The sequence below is a fragment of the Ceratotherium simum genome, chromosome X, assembly GCF_057802395.1.
Source record: "Ceratotherium simum simum isolate JZ-2026a chromosome X, ASM5780239v1, whole genome shotgun sequence".
Taxonomy (NCBI): domain Eukaryota; kingdom Metazoa; phylum Chordata; class Mammalia; order Perissodactyla; family Rhinocerotidae; genus Ceratotherium; species Ceratotherium simum.
Window position 1 is genome coordinate 5,503,376 of NC_141940.1, and position 15,471 is coordinate 5,518,846.

General features: G+C 38.5%; 1 long non-coding RNA gene across 1 annotated transcript in view; it reads right to left on the minus strand.

Annotated features, from left to right (window-relative positions):
* Positions 1-812: 812 nt before the first annotated feature.
* LOC147911719 (uncharacterized) overlaps positions 813-15,471 on the minus strand; it is a 59,528-nt gene continuing 44,869 nt past the window's right edge. Inside the window, exons 2-4 of the long non-coding RNA XR_015550694.1 lie at positions 7,225-7,504; positions 3,475-3,662; positions 813-3,278 (exon numbers count right to left, since the gene is read on the minus strand). This is a non-coding gene — a long non-coding RNA (uncharacterized LOC147911719). The remainder of the gene's footprint in view (positions 3,279-3,474; positions 3,663-7,224; positions 7,505-15,471) is intronic.

The window sequence follows — 15,471 nt, forward strand, 5'->3', positions numbered from 1 at the left end:
GGCAAACAAAATACTATTACCAAAATCAGACAAATACAGTTTCAAAAAAGCAAACTACAGACAAATATCCCTCATGAATATAGACATAGAAACCCTCAACAAATATTATCAATCAAATACAGCAACAGACAAAGAAATAATACACCACAATCAAGCAGGGTTTATTATGGAATTACAATATTGGTTCAATAATAGAAAAATCAATCAATGTAATCTGTCGTATTAATAGGCTAAAGAAGAATAACTACATGATTATATCAATTGATGCAGAAAAAGCATTTGAGAAAAGTCAACATAAATTAGTCATAAAAATTCTCAGCAAATAGGAATAGAAGGAAACTTCCTCAACTTGATACAGATGTCTCCAAAAAACCTACAGATAACATCATACTTAATGGCAAAAGACTAAATGCTTTCCCCCCAAGGCCAGGAACAATGCAAAACATCCTTTCTCATCACCAATTCAACATCGTACTGGAAGTCTTAGTCAACGCAATAAGGAAGGAAAAATTTTAAAAAGGCATAAATATTGGAAAGGAATAAATAAAATTCCATTTGCAGGCAACATAACTGTCTACACAGAAAAATCACAGGGATTCCACCAAAAAAAATTCCTAGAAATAATAAGTGAGTTTACTAAGGTGGTAAGATACAAGGTCAACATACAAAAATCAATCATATTTCTACATACTCCCAATGTACCACTGAAAACTAAAATTCAAAAAATATATATACCATTTACAGTAACTCAAACAAAATGAAATACTTAGGTGTAAATATAGTAAAATTTGTACAGACTTGGTATGCTGAAAACCGTAAAACACTGATGAAAGAAATAAAAAAAAGATCTAAATATACAGAGAGATATACTGTGTTCATGGATTGAAAGAAACAACATAGTAAAAATGTCAATTCTTCCCAAACTCATCTACAGATTTAACGCAATTCCAATCAATATCCTAAGAGAACTTTTTTTGTATTTTCAGACAAGTGGGTTGTAAAATTTATTTTAAAAGCAAAGGAACTAAAAGAGCTAAAATCATTTTGAAAAAGAAGAATAAAGTTGAAGGAATAACACTATCCAATTTTAAGACTTACTATAAATCTACACTAATCAAGACAATGTGGTATTGGCAAAGGGAAGGAGCCATAGATCAATGAAATAGAACAAAGAGTCCAGAAACAGACTCACATAAATATGGCCAATTGATTTATGACAATTGCAAAGGAAATTCAATCGAGAAAAGATAGTATTTTCAACAAATGGAGCTGAAATAATTTTATATCCATACACAAAAAATATAACCTTGACCTAAACCTCACACCTTATACAAAAATTAACTCAAGGTAGATAATTGATCCAAACTTAAAACATAAAACTATAAAACTTTTAGGAAAAAAACATTCAAGAAAATGTTCATAACCTTGGGTTAGGTAAAGAGTTCTTAGATATGACATCAAAAGCATGATCTATAAAAAAGAAGTTGACAAATTGGACTTCATCAAAATTTACAAGTTTTGCTCTGCAAAAGACACTGTTAAGAGAACGAAAAGACAAGCTACAGACTGGGAGAAAATATTTTCAAACCATATATCTGATACAGTACTTGAATCTAATATATAAAGAACTCTCAGAAGTCAAGCCTTTATCCCCCTAACCACAAGATTGTTCTGATTCAACCTGTACCCGTTGAGCATGTGCTCTGGGCCAGACCTAGTGCTGAATACTTTCACACCCAATGTCTCACTGAGTCCTTATACCAACCCTTAGAGGTAGGTAGTGATTATTATCTCCATTTTAGGATGAGAAAACTGAGGCATCAGTGGTAAACAGGGAACAAATAAGAAGCTTGATGGGAAATTGGATAGTAAGGCATTTCAATCTTAATCCTAGATTACACCATTGTGATTTCTCATTATGAGGCCATGTTACGGTTCATGGAGTTAGTAAGGATTTTTAGAAAGAAGAAAAGTTTTCACTGGAATAAGTGGTACTCTACATAGGGGAAACTTGGCCATCTGAATTGAGCCCAAATTAAGGGTATTTGCTCAAGTTGTTGGCTTCCATGCCTGAAAGATACAGCAGGAGAGACATCAGGTGATTAAAGGAAAGACTTTCTAGCTGACCAGGGGCCTCCATTTTTCAACATATTGATGAGGGAGTTCATGGAGTCTTTCCCTGAAGGAGAAGGGATATTCTCAAAAGTTTCTTTCAGATTAAGAGAGAAGAGAAAATGGGGAAAGTAAAACAGCGAAGTGGAGGAAAGTTATCCAAAATGCCATTTCTTCTGCTTTAGCAATGTCAGTTCAACACATTATCATGTCTTCCCTCTTGCCTCCTTTCTAATTTCACTCTTTAGATCACAGAAAAAGTATTTAGCTTCATTACTATCATTAAGACATGATCATTAGTGTGAATCACAGGGTCAAAAAGCCCAAGTGCCTTTTGGGAAATCCAACTTGACCAGGTTTTTTCTTCCTCAGTCTCATAATATGAACAGTGATGTGGTGATGGATAATTTGTCTATCCAGGATCATCAAACCCACTGAACCTTTTAAACACCTATCAAAACTGGTTATTGATGAATGGAAATACTGTTTTCAATTTTAAATAGATATTATGGCATAAACAATCCAACATCAGACATCATTCTAGTAACCAAAGGCCAAACCAAAATGGGCTACACAAATGTAAAGAAGGCCCCCGTGCTAGGGAGAGTTTGAACTACATATCCTTCATTGTAAAGGTTTTCCATTTGACAGAAGCAGATTTAAAACAGGCTCTTTGCAATTCATTTGGGACTTTAAGAAAGGTGGAAAACTTTAAAAAGGCACACTTTATTCTAAAAACCCTTTGTTGGACACCTGTATATATACAAAAATGACAACCAATAGCAAGAATAAAGGTTTTATCTCGTTTCCACAGGACATTTTCCTGAATATGCCTCCAATCAGCAGTACTCTACCTCTGGAATCCCAAGCTCAACTTGTATCTAAGCACTATCAAATGAAAAGGAGATAATAAAATTACTAGTGTGTTGCAAGGTGATTAAATTTACATAATGACTCTGGATTTGATTAAATGCCAGATCTCCCCTCCAAAAAAATTACCTGTAGAGGCATTAAATCTTACAGCTACACACACTTCACTGAGTTTATGCTTTATCCACAGAAGCTCCGGTTTATCTTAGCAGAGATTACTGCCATCCCTCCACAGGAACACAGCATGCAGGTAATGCTTGGAAGCTTATTCAGTAGAGTGGCAGGGATTCATGCAGCTGATTTTCAGAATAAATATCAGAAAAATGTGAGAGAGACAGTTATTGTGTTCATCTAGAGAAAAGACCATACCACAGACTCAGAGACAGACATTTCTACTCTATCAAAAATGAAATGGCTTCTTAAAATGCCATCCAAATATGTTCTCCTGAAACCTAAGGCTTTCCTCCCACTAACAAACACTATGGAGCTCACCTTGGGCTTGCCCTTCCTGGAACATACTGGTGAGGAATTAGGCCATGGTGTGCCAGATTTGGAATCCATTCTTTTCAAGTAGGTAGGTGACAATGCATGTTCTCTCATCCTAAATATTATCCCAGACGAGGATTGCATAGTGGCGTATTTTCTCATTCCTCAGTTGCTGCATGGCCCTGGATGGCAGTCTTTGAAATAAAAAAATTCACATAAATAAGTCAAAAACCTATGCATTATATTCATGACAGGATCAAAGCAAAAAGCACCATGATACAGCTTCCAGAATACCTGTCATACCTATTGAAAGAGATTACACAGCAAAAGTGCTCTTAAATATTATTTGCCTCTAGACCAAGCAGTTGGAAAGGGGCTGGTACCACCTCAGAAAGTAACGTCTTACCATCGTACAATAGAACATTAAGAAAAAATAAACAAATGGGACTACGTCAGGCTAAAAAGCTTCTGCATGGCAGAGGAAACCATAAACAAAATGAAAAGACAACCCACCAACTGGGAGAAAGTATTTGTAACTCATATATCCAACAAGGAGTTAATATCCAAAATATATAAAGAATTCATACAACTCAACAATAAAAAAACATACAACCTGATCAAAAAATGGGCAGAGGATATGAACAGACATTTTTCCAAAGAAGATATACAGATGGCCAACAGGCACATGAAAAGATGTTCAACATCACTAATTATTAGGGAAATCCAAATCCATACTACAATGATATATCACCTTATACCTGTCAAAATGGCTATTATTAGCAAGATAAGAAATAACAAGCGTTGGAGAGGATGTGGAGAGAAGGGAACCCTCATACACTGCTGGTAGGAGTGCAGACTGGTGCAGCCACTATGGAAAACAGTATGGAGATTCCTCAAAAAATTAAAAATAGAAATACCATATGATCTAGCTATTTCACTTCTGGGTATTTATCCAAAGAAGATGAAAACACTAATTCAAAAAGATATATGCACTCCTATGTTCATCACATCATTATTCACAATAGCCAAGACTTGAAAGCAACTCAAGTGCCCATCACTGGAAGAATGGATAAAGAAGATGTGGTACACACACACACACACACACACACACACACACACAATGGAATAGTATTCAGCCATAAAAAAGACAAAATCATGCTATTTGTGACAACATGGCTGGACCTTGAGGGTATTAAGCTAAGTGAAAAAAGTCAGACAGAGAAAGACAAATACCATATGATTTCACTCATATATGGAAGATTAAAACAACCACCACCACCACAAGCAAACACGTAGACACAGAGAATAGATTGGTGGTTACTGGGGGGAAGGGGAGAGGGAGGAGGGTGAAAGGGATAAAGGGGCACATATGTATGGTGACGGATAAAAACTAGACTATTGGTGGTGAGCACAATACAGAAGCTGAAATATAATAATGTACACCTGACTTTTGCATAATGTTATAAACCAATGTGACCTCAATAAAATAATTAATAAAAAGAAAAAGAAAAGGGACTGTAGCATCAGCATGTTGTCCATTCACTTCAGTCAGAGAAAATAAATTACTTCTCTACCATGACTGATGTAAACTAGTCATTCCACACATTCCTAGCTTCAGTATCAGGCAGAGTTTTTGCTGGGCAAATACAGAAATCTAAACTCCACCAAAGTTCCTGGTGTTGTTCAATGTTCTATGCATCCATCCCTTTCAAGGAATCCTACTGTTTGCTATTTAATGTGCATCAATCCCTTGCCAGTCATGTACAAAGATTTAGAGGTAGCTATTCCACCTACAGTGCACTGGCACCACATCCAGTTAAGGTAAGACTCAGGGCTCAGGTCATTGCATTATCGTTAAGTTGTAAAGAGTTAATCACAATTGTGGCAGGCAGGTTGCCTCAGCAACCTCAAACAGCACTTGAGCATATGTCCGACCAACAGTACTTACAAAATAACCTTTTAAAAAGTGCCATTATTGGGCTATTTTTCAAGTGTGCAACAATTTGAATATAAAAAGACCAAATTTCCAGTTGCCAGCACAAAGTAAGGACTATAAACTAGTGGATTAACATTTTCTAGGCATCTGTTATAGCCCTTAAAAATATGTGTGAGTGCAATAAATAAATAGTTTTAAAGGACACAGGATGTCTTTTAGTATTTTTAAAAATCTTATTATTTGTTAATTTTTATAATAATCATTTGGAAGGCTAAAATTGAAATTTGTTTCCCTGCAAAATGTTTTTCTTTATCACACTGGTTTATTATGGAAGAGTTGCTGTGAGTTATGAAACTGGCTTGTTCCATTTTTCTTTAAAAAATAATCCCCAGGGAACTCAGGGAATTAAACTCATAAATTTAATTTCAATATCTGGTAAGCCATGAGGACAATTATTAAGGCAGTCATTTATGAGTACCTAGGGGAAATCCGAGTGATAAACAGTAGTCAATATGGATTCTTCAAACACAAATCATGCCAAACGAAGCTAATTCCTTTTCACGATAGGATGACAAGCTGAACGGTGAAAGAGGATGGAGCAAAGTTAACATATCTTAGAGAGAGAAGCATCTGATATAATTTAATCTGACATTCTTATAGGAATACCAGAGAAAGACAATAAATAGAGCTAGTAAAAGAGAAACTTGATGGAACAGCTAGAACCGGTTTGGTATAAGTTCAAAGTGAGTGGAACCGATGACAGAGCAGGATAAATTTCAAATGCAATACCACTCAGATCGTGAATAACCACTCTTGGGTTATATCAACATGGATTGTAATCTTAGTCAGTATAATCAAAGTACATGTAGTTACATATACTATTGGGGAGAGAAATAAATTAAATGCATTATTGATATATTGAAGCTATTTAAATCAATCCCATGTGGTGTGTTTTTTAAAGTCCAATATTTCTCATATAGAGAATCTTCATCAAATGAATACGAATGTAACTGGAAGGTATCTGTCTGTACAAAAAGACCACTGAGAAAGACCCAGAGGCTGTGATGATAGGGAAGAGATTCCTCTATGATTGGGGGTGGTGGGATAATCCAAGACTTCTTTAGTCTACAAAGCAAGTCCAAACCCTTTGCCTAGTATCAAGGCTCTTCATAAACTGGGTCAGACTCACCTCTCTAGCTGTATTCTGTACTGCTCTCCACCTTACCAGACCAATCACCATTCCCTGGGCTTTCACACCTGTAGGGTATGTGATTCCTCAGCCTAAACTGTCTTTTACCTCAATGTCTTCCTGTAATAGTCTTATCAATTCTTTAAAACCAAGCTCAAAAGCCTCTTTCAAACATAATCTTTCCAGATTCCCTAATTAAATTTAATTTTTCACTCCTCCAATACTCCCATAGCACCTTGTTTAAACTTTTGTATATACCTTTATTATCGTCTTCCCTGTATGAGAATTAACAGTGTACATGTTGATTTCCCTGTTAGACTGTGAACTCCTGGAGGGTGAGAGTCATGTCTTATTCATTCTTTATCTTTTTCATAGCAGGCATTCAACAAATATTTGTTGAATTGAATTGGATTGGAACTGAAATAAACACATCATCTAGACATTTATTATTGAGAAAATCCCACAATTCCTGGGCAATTGCTAGTGGTTTGGCGTTTCTCTTTCCAGATTTGCAGGTTTATTTTCCAGTGCTTGGAATAAAATAAAACAGAATAACTAAAAACCTGAAAATAAGTAAATAAATGAACACTCTTCCAACCATTCAGTTTCTGAAGAAATAAAAGGTATTTACCTGACATCTGGGATGACCTTTCTGTTAAACTCCGAGGGACTTAGAAATTCCCAATTCAGTGACTGGGCCACGACCACATCCAGATTCTGAATCCACAAAGCGTGAAGGCAAGGTAGTTGGAGAATCAGGACTGGAGACCATCAAAAATAGGAGACCGGGATAGAAATCATCTTCTAGTTACCATGTACCTTCCCTTAGACGCCTCATTCAGATAAATCTGAATTCAAAGAGGTAACACCCAGGGCGGGCAGTATTGATAGGGAAAATGGAAAACTCTGATCTGGAAAAATAAAATAAAAGACCGTTTCCCTCTTGTATATTGGTGTTTTGGGTCAAAAGTAAGGGTTGCTAGCCTGTATCTCTAACTGAAGTGGAGCATGAAGAGATTAAACAAAAAAATACCCAATAGCTACTGATTCTGCCTAAGGTCTTATAACAGTATTACACAGGAGGGACTGTGGAGCTTCATAATGTGGGAATCTCTTTTCAGCTTGAATTATAAGCAGGAAGTGCTTCTTTCCACCCAAGATCCCTCCCATGGTTTAGCTTGTAAGAAAATGCTATTCCAGCATGAGAACTCAACGCCACCCTCTTGCACGGAGCCTGGCCTGCAGCACATACTCAGGGAGTGGCTGTTGTGGCTTGCCCTTAGAGAATCACAGGCTCACAGAAAGGCTAGGGCTGTTCTGTGTAATTGGCTAGCCAAGACACACTTGGTGACTTAAGGGAGGCAGTGCATGTGCTGGTTAAAAGCACAGCTTCTGGGTCAGATGAACCTGGGTTCAAATTCCAGCTCTTCTAACTACTAGCTGTGTGACCTTGGACAATGTCCTTAACATTTCTGTTCCTCCTCTGTCATTTGGGGATAATTATGACACAGCCCTTGTGAGTTTGTTGTGAGGATTAGAGGAAACGAGGCACACAAGTCTGATGTACAATAAATGCTCAAATAAGGGTGAGCTAGAATTAGCTGTTCTTTGTGGGAGAAGTCACATTGCACATGGGGAAATGAAAACTAGCGAGGATAGAACATATCCAAATAAGCAAGAACTTTATAGTTAATGAGGCCAGACCAGAAAATATAGGCTGAAGCTGAAGGAGAAAACTCTTATGAAAAGGAGAAAAGCAACTGTCATCAAGTGTTGGGACAAGCTCTGGAGACTGGTTTGGGAGCTACCTTGAGAGTAGTCTAAGGCCAGAGTAGATACATGGGTGCAGGGATAGAAACTGATCAAGCTAATTTTTATTTCTCTGAAACATCGTCAGGTCATTGGAATCCTTCAAGTGTCAGAATGCATAACTGGGTAATACCCCCAATATAGAGAAAAGTAAAGGAAACCTGAGGACAGTGAATGAAAACTGAGTTCATACATTCAAAATTGGCCATCTTTAGTGCCCTTCATAGAAAACTCATCAAAACCTCAGAGCTTTCCTAAAGTTATGTTTCAACCATGCAGCCTTAAAGGGAATCAGCAGGACTGCATGTGCTAACATGGAAAGTATACTAAGATATACATGGAAGTCGATTTACAAAACTATTTTCAGCATGCTCCAATCAATGTTTCCTGAAAAAGCATATATGTATGTGTATATATGTACCTATGTGCATATATATGCATGAATGTGTACATACATACACACATTTATGTGCATAGAAAAGTTCTGGAAGGATACACAAGAAATTGTTACTGATGAGTATGCCTAAGGAGTGAGACTAGGGGCTTGAAGGAGCTCTTCTTTTCATTTTATATCCCTTTGTACTGCTTGTATTTTTACCATGAATATGTATTACCTTTATAATTTAAAAAGGAACAAGACTAGAAAAGAATAACTCTAAAAACTCAGAATATTGTACAGTACTGTGCACAAAGTAGAACTCAGTAAATGCTTGAATGAGTGGATGAAAGTCACTCAATCACCCCATCAGTTGGTATATGAGAAGGGAGAAAATGATATAAAAAGAAGAGAAAAGAAACAAAAGGGGAGAATAGAGAGATCACAGAAGCAACCTGGAACAGTTTTCACTACCTCAAAAGACGAAAAAAGTAGAAGGAGAGCCACCAAAGGAAACAGCTGATAAGTACCTTCCCCTCTCCAGTGATGCCTGTTGGCTTTGCAAATACTGTCTGCAGATCTGTGAGAGGGTGTAAACAGAAGGCTCTTTAAGGAGCTGATCAAAGCTGCGCTGTGCTCCAAATAGGGAAGGTGCAGAGCAGAGGTTAACGTCCTCCACGTGGCCATGAAAGATGCTTTGCTCTGATGCATCGCAGTGAGGAGCCCAGGGACTCCATGAAAGTACAGTAAAACATCCCATATTGCTAATAATATGTGCCATTTTCAGAACACTGCTTTCCCAAATATGATAGTTTATTATTAAATGCCTTTCCACAAAGAAGAGGAGAAATTAACGGTAGAAAATCCTACCAGGTTATCCACTCTCTCCTAGAAAGCCTAATGCAGACTTTATTCCACCACATAAATCCTAATGCTTTCAATGATGTATAAGGGGGATTTATACTAATAAATCCTACATGGAAAGCACAGGCACAAAGCAGTGATACCGAATGCAACAGAAAGAGAGGCCCCTTTACTGATTTGTCTTGATGCATATTCCAAAGTGATTATGAATTGCTAGCATGTTTTTTAATTTATATTTTTAAAAAGAATTACAACCTCAAAGTGGTATATATATACAATGGAATACTACTCAGCCATAAAAAAGACGAAATTTTGCCATTTGCAACAACATGGATGAAACTTGAGGGCACTATGCTAAGTGAAATAAGTCAGAGAGGAAAATCCAAATCATGTATGATCTCACTCATATGTGGAAGATAAAAACAACAACAACGAACACATAGACACAAAGAATAGATAGGTGGTTACGAGAGAGGAAGGGGGGAGGGAGGAGGGCAAAGGTGGTAAAAGGGCACATGCTTATGGTGACGGATGGCAACTAGACTTTGGGTGGTGAACACGATGTAGTCTACACAGAAATCAAAATGTAATGATGCACACCTGAAATTTACGTAATGTTATAAACCAATGTGACCTCAATAAAAAAAAGAAAAAAAATAATTACAACTTCACTGAAAGTTTAATTGATGAACCTATCAGAATCAAGTTAAAACAAATGAACACATATGCCATTTTCATTAATCAATTCAATTTAGTACACTCATGGGGGATAAGCAAATTCCTGAGCAAACATGGGGAGAAATAGGGAGATCTGGTCCTGCAGCAATCAGTGTGCCTTTATTTTGACAAGGGCAAACACTCTTTGGCCAAGGTGGTAAGGTGATTGGACTGAGTGCAGCAGCTTTCTTGCTATTAAACAAGTCCATAGGAAAGCAAATTTGCTCTTCAATAAAACCCATTTCACTGATCATCTTCAATTTTGTGATTTAGCAATGAGGGCCCTTATAAATATGTTTTCTATTTTATTTCACTATACTTTTCAGACTCTTCTATTTTCCTTCCTTTACTATCCAGCTGTGAAAAATAGGACTCTTCCTAACTTGAGGACAATTACTCACCAAATGGCCGATAGAAAAAGCACAACGGGAATACAGATTTCTCTTTATCAAACAACATTTCTCTTTCCTTCTCCTTTTTTTTTCTTCCTTATTTATTGCCTGGAGATCTGAATGTTAGGCCTGTCTGTGCCACCAACTTGCTATGTGGCCTGGGGAAGTGGCTCCTCTTCTCTCAGGCTCACTCTCCCCATCTGTACAATGGGAAGCTAGACCAAATGAGCACTAACTTTCAATGGCATTGAGTCTATTACGCCTGAGTGAGAAGACCCTCAGAAGTCCTTTATGACCCCATTATCAACCTGAAAGAGCTAGAGGCCCTCTCTAGTCAGATCCTCATCCCCTAGTGGAGGATGCTCAGCCTTCAGTACTCCTCTCATTGGAGTAAAGCTTCTCTGACATAAAGGTGAGGGCCTTCCACTTAGGCTCTGGGTTGACCTCTCAGGGATCTGAGTCGACAGAGGTTTTGCCAACCAACCTCTATGGTGCAATAGATAACTCACTTAGTAGACTTAGTGGACACTCAATTAATTCTTTGTGATTGACTGACAACTTCGATAAAAGAACTCCTAACTACAACTCACTCAAGGCTCTCCATGATCCCGCAGTTGTCCCTGCTCTAAGCTACACTGCCATCTTCATGGTATCTGTTTCAGTCAGGGTTCTCCAGAGACACAGAACAAATAGGATAGATTATAGATATAGATATAGATACATATATAGATATAGATATTGATGTGTAAGATATTGATGTGTATATGCACATACCTATAATATATAAATATGCATATAAACATATATACACATATACATATATATAAAAATACATATATACATATCATTTATGTATGTGTGTGTGTGTATATATATATATATATATATATATGTAGAGAGAGAGAGAGAGAGAGATTTACTTTAAGGAATTGGCTCATGTAATTGTAGGGGCTGACAAGTCTGAAATTGGTAGCGTAGGCCAACAGGCTAGAAATTTAGGTAAGAATTGATGTTGCAGTCTTGAGTCCAAAATATGCAGGGCAGGCCAGGCAGACTGGAAATTCAGGAAGGGTTTCTATATTACAGTCTTGAGGCTGAATTCCTTCTTCTTTGGGAAACCTCACTCTTTGATATTAAGACCTTCAACTGATTGAATGAAGCCCACCCACATTATAGTGGGAAATTTACTTTACTCAAAATCAACTGATTTAAATATTAATCACATCTAAAAAAATACCTTCACAGCAACATCTAGACTAGTATTTGGCCAAACAACTGGGCACCATAGCCTAGCCAAGTTGACACATGAAATTAATCATCAAAGTGTCCAAATACAGCCTGCCTTTGCTGCTCACCTAGGCCACTTACTATTCTCCTTTGAACTCGGTTTACCTTGGGCTAGCTGATACTGGCCTTGTACCCTTTTCCTGGTCCCTAAATCCTGCCAGATCTTATAAGAATAGTCCTTCACATTTGGTCTACTCTTCTTCTACCCTATTATTAACTGCTTCCAAAATAACTTCAGTCTAAGCTGCAAGACCAGCAACAGCAGGCACCAAATAAAAAGAAGTCAGTAGCCCCTGTGCTCTAGCTCAGGAAATTCCTCCCCACTTAGGAAATTCCTCTCCTTCAAACTTCCCCATGCATTGGCTCTGCTGGCTCCCCAAAGCACTTGGCTTTGTGTACTGTCTCCCTAGTCTCATCTGGCTCCATGTAAGGCCATTTGCCTTATTTCTGACCTGCTATTCCCTCAGGACACCGATCCCAATCTTTGTTATCTACCAACACTGGGCAAGAGGTTCCATGTCTATGGCCCCCACCCATCTGGGAAGGAAGGTGGGATAATCTGCAAGATGCATTACAGTTCTTAAAACACTTTCACATCCACTATCCACTAACTGGTATTCTTGACACCATCCTGAGAGCTTATAAATGAGAAAAGATATTATCTCCACAAAGCCTCATTTGGCAGATGAGGAAATTGAGGTTCAGGAAGAGTGAGTCCTCAGCAAAAGGGCAGGTAGCTAGCCTGCACACATGCCCCTGCTATGCGTGCCGAGACTCTGGGTTATTTCATCAAGCCGGAAGCACCTCTGCAAAGAGTTGAGTAGTACTAGGCTGACTATTAACAATAACAATGTCACCTTAGATTCACATGCAAGTTTGCTTCCAAAAAGATCACAAAGGCACTTTTTACCTTTCACCTAATTATCTCTTGCTGGCTCAAAAATTCCCAACAGCATCCCTTCTCCCTATCTTAGGCTATAGAGATACAGAAATTCTCCCTCATTGTCCATCTTAGAATTTTAACTTGAATTTAGCCTACAAAATTATTGACTGAAAAGTTTTGCAAGGCTGTTTGTTAACCAGCATGTAGTGAGTCTGGACATAGTTGCTTCCATCCTGAGGGATGCGCCTTGGTAGGGCAACCTGGCCCAAGGAATGCCCATACAGACTTTGTAGGCTATAACTGGAAACTTACTGGGTTTGGGATAGACCAGCCTGGGGTTATCCAGAACACAGAGACCAGGAAGGCCTAAGAGGGTTTTGAAAGTAGGGTCTCCAATGAGATATGAGAAGTAGAAGCTAATAGTCAGTGTCAGGAAGGCCCAGAAGTGAGTAACAGGACAATGTCCCTACAAAGCAGATAGAGCACACCTTAAGAGGGCCTGGTAACAAGCAGTAGACAGAGGTCCAGGCAAGGCAGGCAGCAGCTTCAGTGAGGGCCAGCAGTAAGCAACAAGGGGCTGTGCTGGACAGTGGGCTATGAGGCATCGTGGAGTCTCGAATACAAGCCATAGACAGAGATCTCTGAACACAGGCTGGTGGGCAAATCCAGAGAGTTCTGTCAGTGGCCAAGCTCAGACCTAAAGAAGATTGAAAAGAGAAACATAATTCTTGTCTTCAAAGGACAAGGACACAAAGTATAAAGCTAAAGCAGGGACCCAGGCTCTCAGGTAAAAGAGAGTGGATAACAGACAAGGAATGAGCTCCTGTATGTGGAGGAGAAGGCAAGAGGTTTGTCACAGGAAGTCATCAAGAATCTATTTATTAGGACTGAGGCACCAAGTCTGAGAAGAACTTACAGCTACACTGCCTCACTGACCCTGGACCCTTCAAATCTCCCTTGACTACAGACAGGATGGGGCTCAGAGCCTTGCTGAGGGGGTGGGGTGGAGTTGAGGTGATGGCCTACATCTGCAGGTCACATAGGCCCAGCTGTAGGTAAAGGAGTACTGAGGGAGTGTGAATCCAGTAATAAATCCCCTTATAGGGCTTGTGGAGTGAAGAGAATACTTCCCTAAGCAGAGGAAAATCTGTAAGGAAATCCCAGCTGTACATGTCACCACCCCTCTGATCCAGGGATCCTGGGATGTGGCTCTTTCTTTCTCATTCCATACGGTGTCAGTAAGTACCCCCCAGAGCCAAAGCAGGGAGAAACATAACCCTAAATATTCCAGAATCCTAGAATGGGAGAGCTGGAAGAGTTCAGCCCCCAGCACTAAAAAAATTGAGAACCTAAGACCCAGAGTCACTTTAGAGACCTGCCCAAGATTGCATAATGATTTAATAAAAGAGGCTGAGACTTAGGTTTCCTGACTTTCAGCCTGAGGTTCTTTCCACTAAACCCCAAAGATGAATATTCCAACACCCACGCAAATCTGAAGATAGCTTTATAATAGCCCAATTTCCATCTGTGCCTTGGACAATCAAGCTGATTTATCTCATTTGGTTTCAAAACACACATTTATAGATGTAGATCTAGGGGGTAGGGGGACTTCAGCAGCCGTCATATATAATAAATTAACTTTCCTTCCAAAGCCTGACTTATTTTGTCATTTGAAAAATAAAGGAAATACCTACAATATGCACCCCACCACAAAGTGTGCTATATTTAGTAAATTTCAGTAGCATGTTGATCTCAAAATTCCAGTATTTCCCCGTTGCTATAGTTATGGCATCTGGTTAAATCAGAGTTCAGAAGCTGTGGGCAATGCTAACACTGATCCCAGCCAACTTTGTGTTTTGTTTCTAATGCAGGATGACGAAAATGGGAGCAAAACAATTACTTTCTCTCCCAACCCCTCCCAGGAGCAAAGCCCCTTAGATAGTCTGGGTTAGACAACATATTAACTCCCCAACTAGCACCAATACAACTGGAGTAGTGAGTCCCAAGGTACTGACTTGATGATACAAGCAGCTCCATGTCTATCACTGGGAGTTATGCATTCAGGATGTGCTAGTATGCCAACTCTGTAATTTGTTCAACCAGAGAATTTTGATGCCTAGAATAGCTGGATGCTTGAGTGTCAATTTCTTTTACAAACATACCATTTGAAGATTCCTGGAGAGGACAAAATGAGGGCTTTCAAATAGAGTCATCACTTTGGCTACACAATTTCCAGTTTTTTTTTGTTACTGCAGTATAGTTGACATACAATATTATATTAGCTTCAGGTGTACAACATAGTGATTTGACATTTATATACATTACGAAATGATCACCATGATAAATCTAGTAACCATGTGTCACCATAAAAAGTTATTGCAATATTATTGACTATATTCCCTATGCTGTCACAGCTTCCCATTTTTGAATTTTCATTTTGAACCCCTATTATTTGAGGGCTTCTTTTACTTGCTTTGCAAGAGAAATTATCTTAGACAGGTTTCTTAGGTCTACATATTGGGCCCATTAATGGGCTCTCACCTCTCTACA